Source organism: Carcharhinus amblyrhynchos, chromosome 8 (genome assembly GCF_965287045.1).
Source record: "Carcharhinus amblyrhynchos chromosome 8, sCarAmb.v2.hapA, whole genome shotgun sequence".
Classification (NCBI taxonomy): Eukaryota; Metazoa; Chordata; class Chondrichthyes; order Carcharhiniformes; family Carcharhinidae; genus Carcharhinus; species Carcharhinus amblyrhynchos.
The window spans coordinates 59380357-59387647 of record NC_137331.1 but is presented as its reverse complement, the minus strand read 5'-3'; positions in this window follow the sequence as shown (position 1 = coordinate 59387647).

Genomic DNA, 7291 nt, shown 5'->3' with positions numbered 1-7291 from the left:
TGAGGCTTACTTCCTCAGTAATACACGAGAGTGTCCACATAAATTACATGCTCAAATCCCTGGAATACGATTTGATTTTCAAGACTCAGGTGAGTGTTTTGCTATTTAAACCTGAAAATAGCATTCTTGGACTCCTCAGAACTGAAAAGAAAGCCCAGTGTCTGGCAGTATGAGTGTGGAATCTCAGATTACGGAGTCAGAGATATACAGCACAGAAAAAGGCCCTTCAGAACATCATGTCTGTGTCTGTCAAAGACAAACCACCCAACCATTTTCCAGTTGTTGCCACATAGTCTTGTGTGCCTTGGCATTGTGAGTGCACATCTAAATACTTCTCAAATATGATGAAGGTCTTGACCGCCACGATCCTTTCAGGTAGTGAGTTCCAGACTCCCACTACATTGCCTCTAAACGTTCTGCCCCTCACCTTCAATCTATGTCCCCTAGTCATTGATACTTCCACCAGAGGAAAGGTTTCTTCTTTTCTATTCTATTTATCCACGCCCCTCATAATTTTATACATCTCAATCATGTCCCCCTCTCAGTCTCCTATGCTCCAGGAAAACAACCCCAATCTATCTAATCTCTCCTCATAGCTAAAACTATCCAGTTCATGTAACATCCTGGTAAATCCTGCATCCTTTCCAGTGCTATCACATCCCTCCTATAATGTGGATTTCAGAACTGTACACTAGCTATGGCCTAATCAACATTTTATACAATTCCAGCAAAACCTTCCTGCTGTTAAACTCTATGGACAGAATTTTACAAGATTTTTTCTAAGTGTTGAGCGAGCGTGAAACTTGGAGTTCCAGATCTGTTTTGTGGGTGCGTTTTCAGGCCCTCATATACACTCTAGATGCAAAATTTTGAATGGGTCCATTGCTCACTGCAGAAGCCTGTGGGTGGGACTTAATGCGCCCAACAGCCTGTAGAGGGAGGTATTGTGCATGTGCAGACTTCTGATGCTGCATATGCTTGTTAATAGTAGCAAGGGTCTGACAAACGAAGAGTGCTGTCAGGTTGCTGCTACTGCAGACTGCCTCAAGTGCCCCCTCCCTCACACTGCAGTTGCGGGGGGCCCTCAACCTGAGATGCATCCCCTGCCACCCAGACCGATCAAGGATCCCCTGCGTCCCCCACTGATTGTGGCCCTGCTGCTCTCCCCCAGCAATCGTGACCCTGCTACCGTCCAACCACTGATTGTTGCAGAATGGTAGTTGGGGGCTCCCCTTCTTCCCCCACCAATAGCTGTAAAGTGGAAATGAGCCCCCTCCTTCATTAATCCCCCCACCTCCCCCCTCCCCACCTCCCCAGCACTGTCCAGTCAGCATTGTCCAGGTGCCCAGTGGGTATTGCACAGGTGCAAAGCCGACAGTGCCCAAGGGACACCCCCACCTTGTCCTTGGCTCCCCAGGGAACCTTAATGCATCCGGTTCCACTGGCGAGGCCAACACTGTTCCCTGTTCATGAGGGGCAGGTATATTCCTCGTCGGAAAGAACCTCTTCCAGGGAGACCATAAAGGGTGATTGAGCGCCAGACTCGGTAATCGTATTAAAATGAGCATTTTAATAAATTTAAATAAACTAACCAGCTTCTCACCCATTCCCTGTGAGAGGCTGACCGTGTCATGGGGTTGTAAAATCACACTGGTCGTGAAAACTGGCATCAATTGCACTAATCACTTCACACCCCACTTTACGACTACCTCGTGCTCATTCCGCCTCATGTCTCGGCTAATAAAGATAAGTATACCATATGTCTTCTTAACCACTTTATCCACCTGTCTTGCTACCTTAAGGGACTAGTTTACTTGCAAAACAAGGCCCCTCTGATCCTCAGGACTTCTCAGGGGCCTATTGTTCATCATGTTCTGAGAGCATGGGGAGGGTGCAAGATTCCACTAACACTGCAGGAAGGGGTTCTATTGTCCTAAGATTTGGGATCTCAAGGCAAGTGATCCTGGATGTATCAATGAGGGAGGACCGAGGTCTGGGACAACTAGGATTAAGGAGAACAGAATTGAAGCCTGAGGTTTCACAGACATTGAGATGGGGATCGGATGTTGGGGCAAAGTTCTATCCTCGGATAGATCTGGGATGCATCTAGACGGGGGAGAGGAGTTCTAAGTTTTGGGTGTACAATTTGGTAGATTTGGAAGTCTTGTGGTGCAGTGGGTAGCATCCTTGGCTCTGAGCCACAAGGTCTGGATTCAAGTCCTACCCTAGGACTTGATGGCCAAGGAAATTGCATTCATAACATGGCCAAACAGGTTGAGTGTCAACCTGCAAAATCCTTCCTGTATGCCAATGGCTGGTGGAACGAGCAGGGGAGACTTCTGGTCAGTCACGCTTGATGTGGAGTGGTACCCTTTGAGCTACAAGCCTCTGGTAACAGACTGGGGAATTGTCCCAGGACTAACTAGCTATGCAAATGGGCAAAACCCTGCCAGAGTGCATCATAGGTGCAGGAAGCAAATTGGAATGGAATTTGGTGAAATTAGGAATTCACAATGGTGAAAGGTGAAGGGGCAGTACTATTCTGTGTACTGCACCAATACAGAATTCATAGATGGGTTGAATGCTCTACTTGTAGTAAGGTAGAAATAGTAGTTGAATTACAATACTGTGACGCAGATACACAAAGGGCAATTCAGTGCTTACATTTTATAATGCTATGTTGTAAAAAAATTGTTCAATTGTATACTGGACATTAAAACGACAGTTACTGAGTAGAAATAGCAAATGATTTGTTTTTCAAAAACATTTTGAATGATTCAGTTATTTTACTAACAACATATGATGGTGAAAAGTTGGTGCCCTGAGATAGGGTTTTACCATTATTAAGGTTGGTGTGTAAAGAGTGACTAAAAACAGTAACAAACAATGAAGATTTATAGACTCAAAGTATACATCAATACACTTTTTAATTACGCTTAGAAAATGTGCCAATGTCATAGACCAAAAGATTGTATGAGACTGCAATCAGGTGAAATTAATTAAATAATTTTAAATATGGAATGTGGCATTGATTATATTAATTAACATGTGGCTTCATTGCACTGAAAGCAGCCATGATGGTCATAATAAGCTTAAGAAACCACAATAAATAAATGGCTGAAAAAATGTTGATAATAGCATGAAAAGAGTGGCCATATCACAGGAATAGGAGAATCTAATTAAATAAAGTAGAACCATGACATAATAAACAAATTAATTAAATTAATATGCAGGCTTCATACAATTAAAGTGGACTTTAATAAGATAAATGGCACCTATATTGATTAAATGTCAGCAATGGGGCTGAAATTTAGCAAAAGTAATTAAATAAATATATAGGTTTCATGAATTCAAAGCATCGATACACAAACTGGGCAAAAAAAGCAACAAACAAATAAATTAAAGTGACAATGGCATGGGATGCTCAGTAACCACACTGGCAAATTGAAGTGCTTTGGCAGTAGAGAAACAGTAGAGAGAAAGGAAGAAAATACTGCACTCATTTATCTTAAAATACTAAAAAAGTGTGAAAAAACTTAACATTTGACAATTGTGTCAGCTTGTTGAAAATGCAAATGGATAAATGTTGCAGGTTGGAAGTGGGTAAAGAAAGATAAGGCAAAAGCAAAGTTTCAATTAAATTAAAAGAAAAAGGCATGTGAAATTTGGTCACAGCAAGTGTCTGAAGTGATGTCAACTGAACAAGGAGTTATAATGCCCAAAAAATATTCAGTCACATACAATAGATAGAGACAGCAAAAATCATAGAATCATGACAGCAAAGGTAGAGGCCATTCATCCCTTCAAATCTATGTTGGTTTTCTGAAAGAGCAACTCAGCTTGTTCCACTTCTCTGTTTAGCCATGCAAATGTTTTTTCTTCAGATAATTACACAATTCCTTTTCAAAAGCCATGATGAAATTGGCTCTTGGGCAGTGTATTCCAGATTCTAAGCAACTGCTGCAGTAAAAAAGATTTTCCTCATCTCACCTTTGGTTCTTTTGTCATTCCCTTCAAATCAGTGTCCTCTGGCTCTCGACCTTTCCACCAATAGGAGAAAGTTTTTGCTACCTACTTTGTTCAGACTGCTCGTGATTGTGAAAACCTTTATCAAATCTCTTTTTGACAATCTTTAAGGGGTACCTTTCTAATCTATTTATATAACTGAAGTCCCTCATCCTGGACCCATTCTTGTAAATCTTTTCTGTACTTTCTCGAAAGCCTCATGAGCTTCCTAAAGGTTTGCACTCAGAATTTGACAGAATAATTCAGTTGAGGCTGAACCAATGTTTTAAAAAGATTAACCATAACTTCCTTGCTTTTATACTCTTATCATTTTCTCAACCTACCCTGCCATCTTCAACAATTTGTGCAGATACATCTCCCTGCACTCTCTCTCTCCCTGCACTTCCTTTAGAGTTGTGCACTTAATTTTACATAGCCTCTTCTCATTCTTTCAACCAAAATGTATCACTTTGCACATCTTGGTGTTAAATTTCCAACAGTTTCCCCAAGTCCTCTTGAAGTTATTTATCACCCCTTACAGTTCATAATACTTCCAAGATCTGTGTCATTTTCAAATTTCTAAATTGTGCCTACACGCCCAAGTCTAAGTCATTAGTATAAATCAATAAATTCTATGGTCCAAGTACCAACCCCTGGTGAACCCCAGTGTATACTTTCCACCAGTCCAAAAAACAACCATTCATCATTACTTTGTTGTTGTCACTCAGCCAAATTCATGTCCTTGCTCCACTGTACTTTTCGATCATTGACTTTAAGTGACACATTTGTTATGTGGAATTGCTTTTTGAGAGATCATGTCACCCTCAGTGCCCTCATCAACCTTCTCCCTTACATTATCAGAAAACTCACTTGTTAGTTAAACATGCTTTGCCATTAACAGTTCCATGCCTACTTTCCTTAATTAATCCACATTTGTCCAAGTGACGCTTACTTTTATTCCATATTATCATTTCTAAAAGCTTCCCTACCATCGAATTTAACTGCTGTATTTATCCTTACCCATTTTTAAACAAAGGTGTAAGATTCACAATTTTCCAATTCTCTGACACCACTCTTGTACGTAAGGAGGATTTGAAAATTATAGCCAGTTTCCACCCTTACTTCCTTCAATACCCTCAGATGTATCTCATCCAGTCCAGGTAACTTATCAGCTAAGATTGCCAACTTTTTAAAATATCTTATTTTATCAATTTTTAGCTCATCCAATATCTTAACTACCTCATCTTTCACTATAACTTTGGCAGTATCTTTTTCCTTGATAAAGACAGATGCAAAGTATTGTATTTGGTACCCTGTGCCCCCCTGCATAAATCCCCTTTTAGACCCCTAATTGGCCACATGCCTTTTTTTACTACCCTTTTACCTATTGATGTGCCTCTAAGAGAAATGCTCAAAAAAAAATTTTAAGACAACAAAGTTATGATACCCAAAATGAGAGAAAATGACATGACAAAATTGAAGGTCATATTGAGAAGTCCAATGTTTCCCAACCGTAATAACTTCGAAGGCTACTCATTGTGGCTTCAAGTTATCAAAGGGTTTATTACCAACAATATTTCTATATGTACAATCAAGCGTCAAATAGAACTACTCCCTTCTCCTCCCTGGCTCCGACTGAGGTTCCACCCCAACCCAGGAGCCCATACATCCGATTGGCTCAGCTTCCCACAGTGCCTCTCCATAGATCTGGCCCAATTACATGGCCCTCAGGAGCTTAAACGGGCTACACCAAATGAACCTTCAAAGTGCAAAATTTAAAAGCAGCATGGAACGTTACTCCAAATGTCTGCACCATGCCAAATTGGATGCTGTCCACTCACTGATTATTAAGTGGTCACACTGGGAAGCTCTGACATGAGCAGAAATCCTTCTCACCAGCATCCAGAGTAAAAGTGAGGCTATATGATGGCACAATACTCTCACGTTACTCACACGATATTCAGGACAATTAATTGGAGAGCCAATGAAATGGCAAAAATGAGAATGTGAAGTTCCAGATCATTGGCAGTGTACAAAATCTACTCATCTCAGCAACAGCAAGTCTAAAACTTGAGGTAATCCTCAACATGCCAGAAAAAGATTTACTATGTGTCATAACACACCATGTTTCTGTGATGGCAAAAATATCACACTTCAATGTGTCAATCCACACCATTAACTCATCAGTCTTACCTACTACACTCCTAGCATTAAAGACCATCCAGCCTTGCCCTACTCTGACACTCAACATAGCTGAACTCACTCTGAATTGCTTCATTATTGCATGATATTTGTCTATTTTACTAATATTCTATATCCCCTCCCCCTGCCAGAATAGTTTAAACTTCTCCCAACAGCACAAGCAAACCTATCCAGAAGGATGTTGCCCCACGTGGTTCAGGTGCAGGATGTCTCGTTTCTGCATGTTCCACTCTTCTCCAGAAATGTCCCAGTGATCCAGAAATCTAACACCCTCCCTCCTTCACTAACTCTTGAGTCACACATTTATCTACCCTATTTTCCTATTTCTATACTTGCTTGGCACGTGACAGTGAGAGTAATCCAGAGAGTACGACCGTTGAAATCCTGCTTAGTAATCTATTTCCTAGCTCCCTGAATTCTTGATGCAAGACCTAATTTCTCACTTCACCTATATTGTTGGTACCAATATGTACCATGACCTGTAACTCACCATCTTCCCCTTTCAGGATGCCCTGCAACTGTTCAGTGACATCCTTAACAAATAGCTTAGGTTACTGAAGTGCAGTATTGAGTAAATGCTACATTATTAAAAGTACCATCCTTTGGATGAGATTTGTATCTGTTTCTAGTTTGTTTCTTGTCTATGATAAACTTAAAAAATAGACCATGTTATTTTCAAGACAGCAGGGTATTTTCTTGGCATCCTAGTAAACATGAAGAAATGACCACCCTGCAACCCCCACTTCCATAGCCTTACCTCAAGCTCTACTCCACATTGTATATTCATACAGCACAGGAGCAGCCAATCATGCTACATACTCCTCTGCCTTTTCCCATTGCCCTGCAATTATTTTCTTTTTTCAAGTATATATTGTCCCAAAGCCAAGACCTCATTCTATAGTTTTAATATATACACCAACTTGGCTAATTTATAAAATCACTTTTAAAAACTGGACAAAGGCTTTAAAATGATCGAAACCATGACTGACTATGACTCGCACAAAAATAATTTCTGGCCTTCAGAACAGCAGCAATCTCATTATCCCTGAAGAAGCACTAATGCCCCAAGGAATTGTACCAAGGC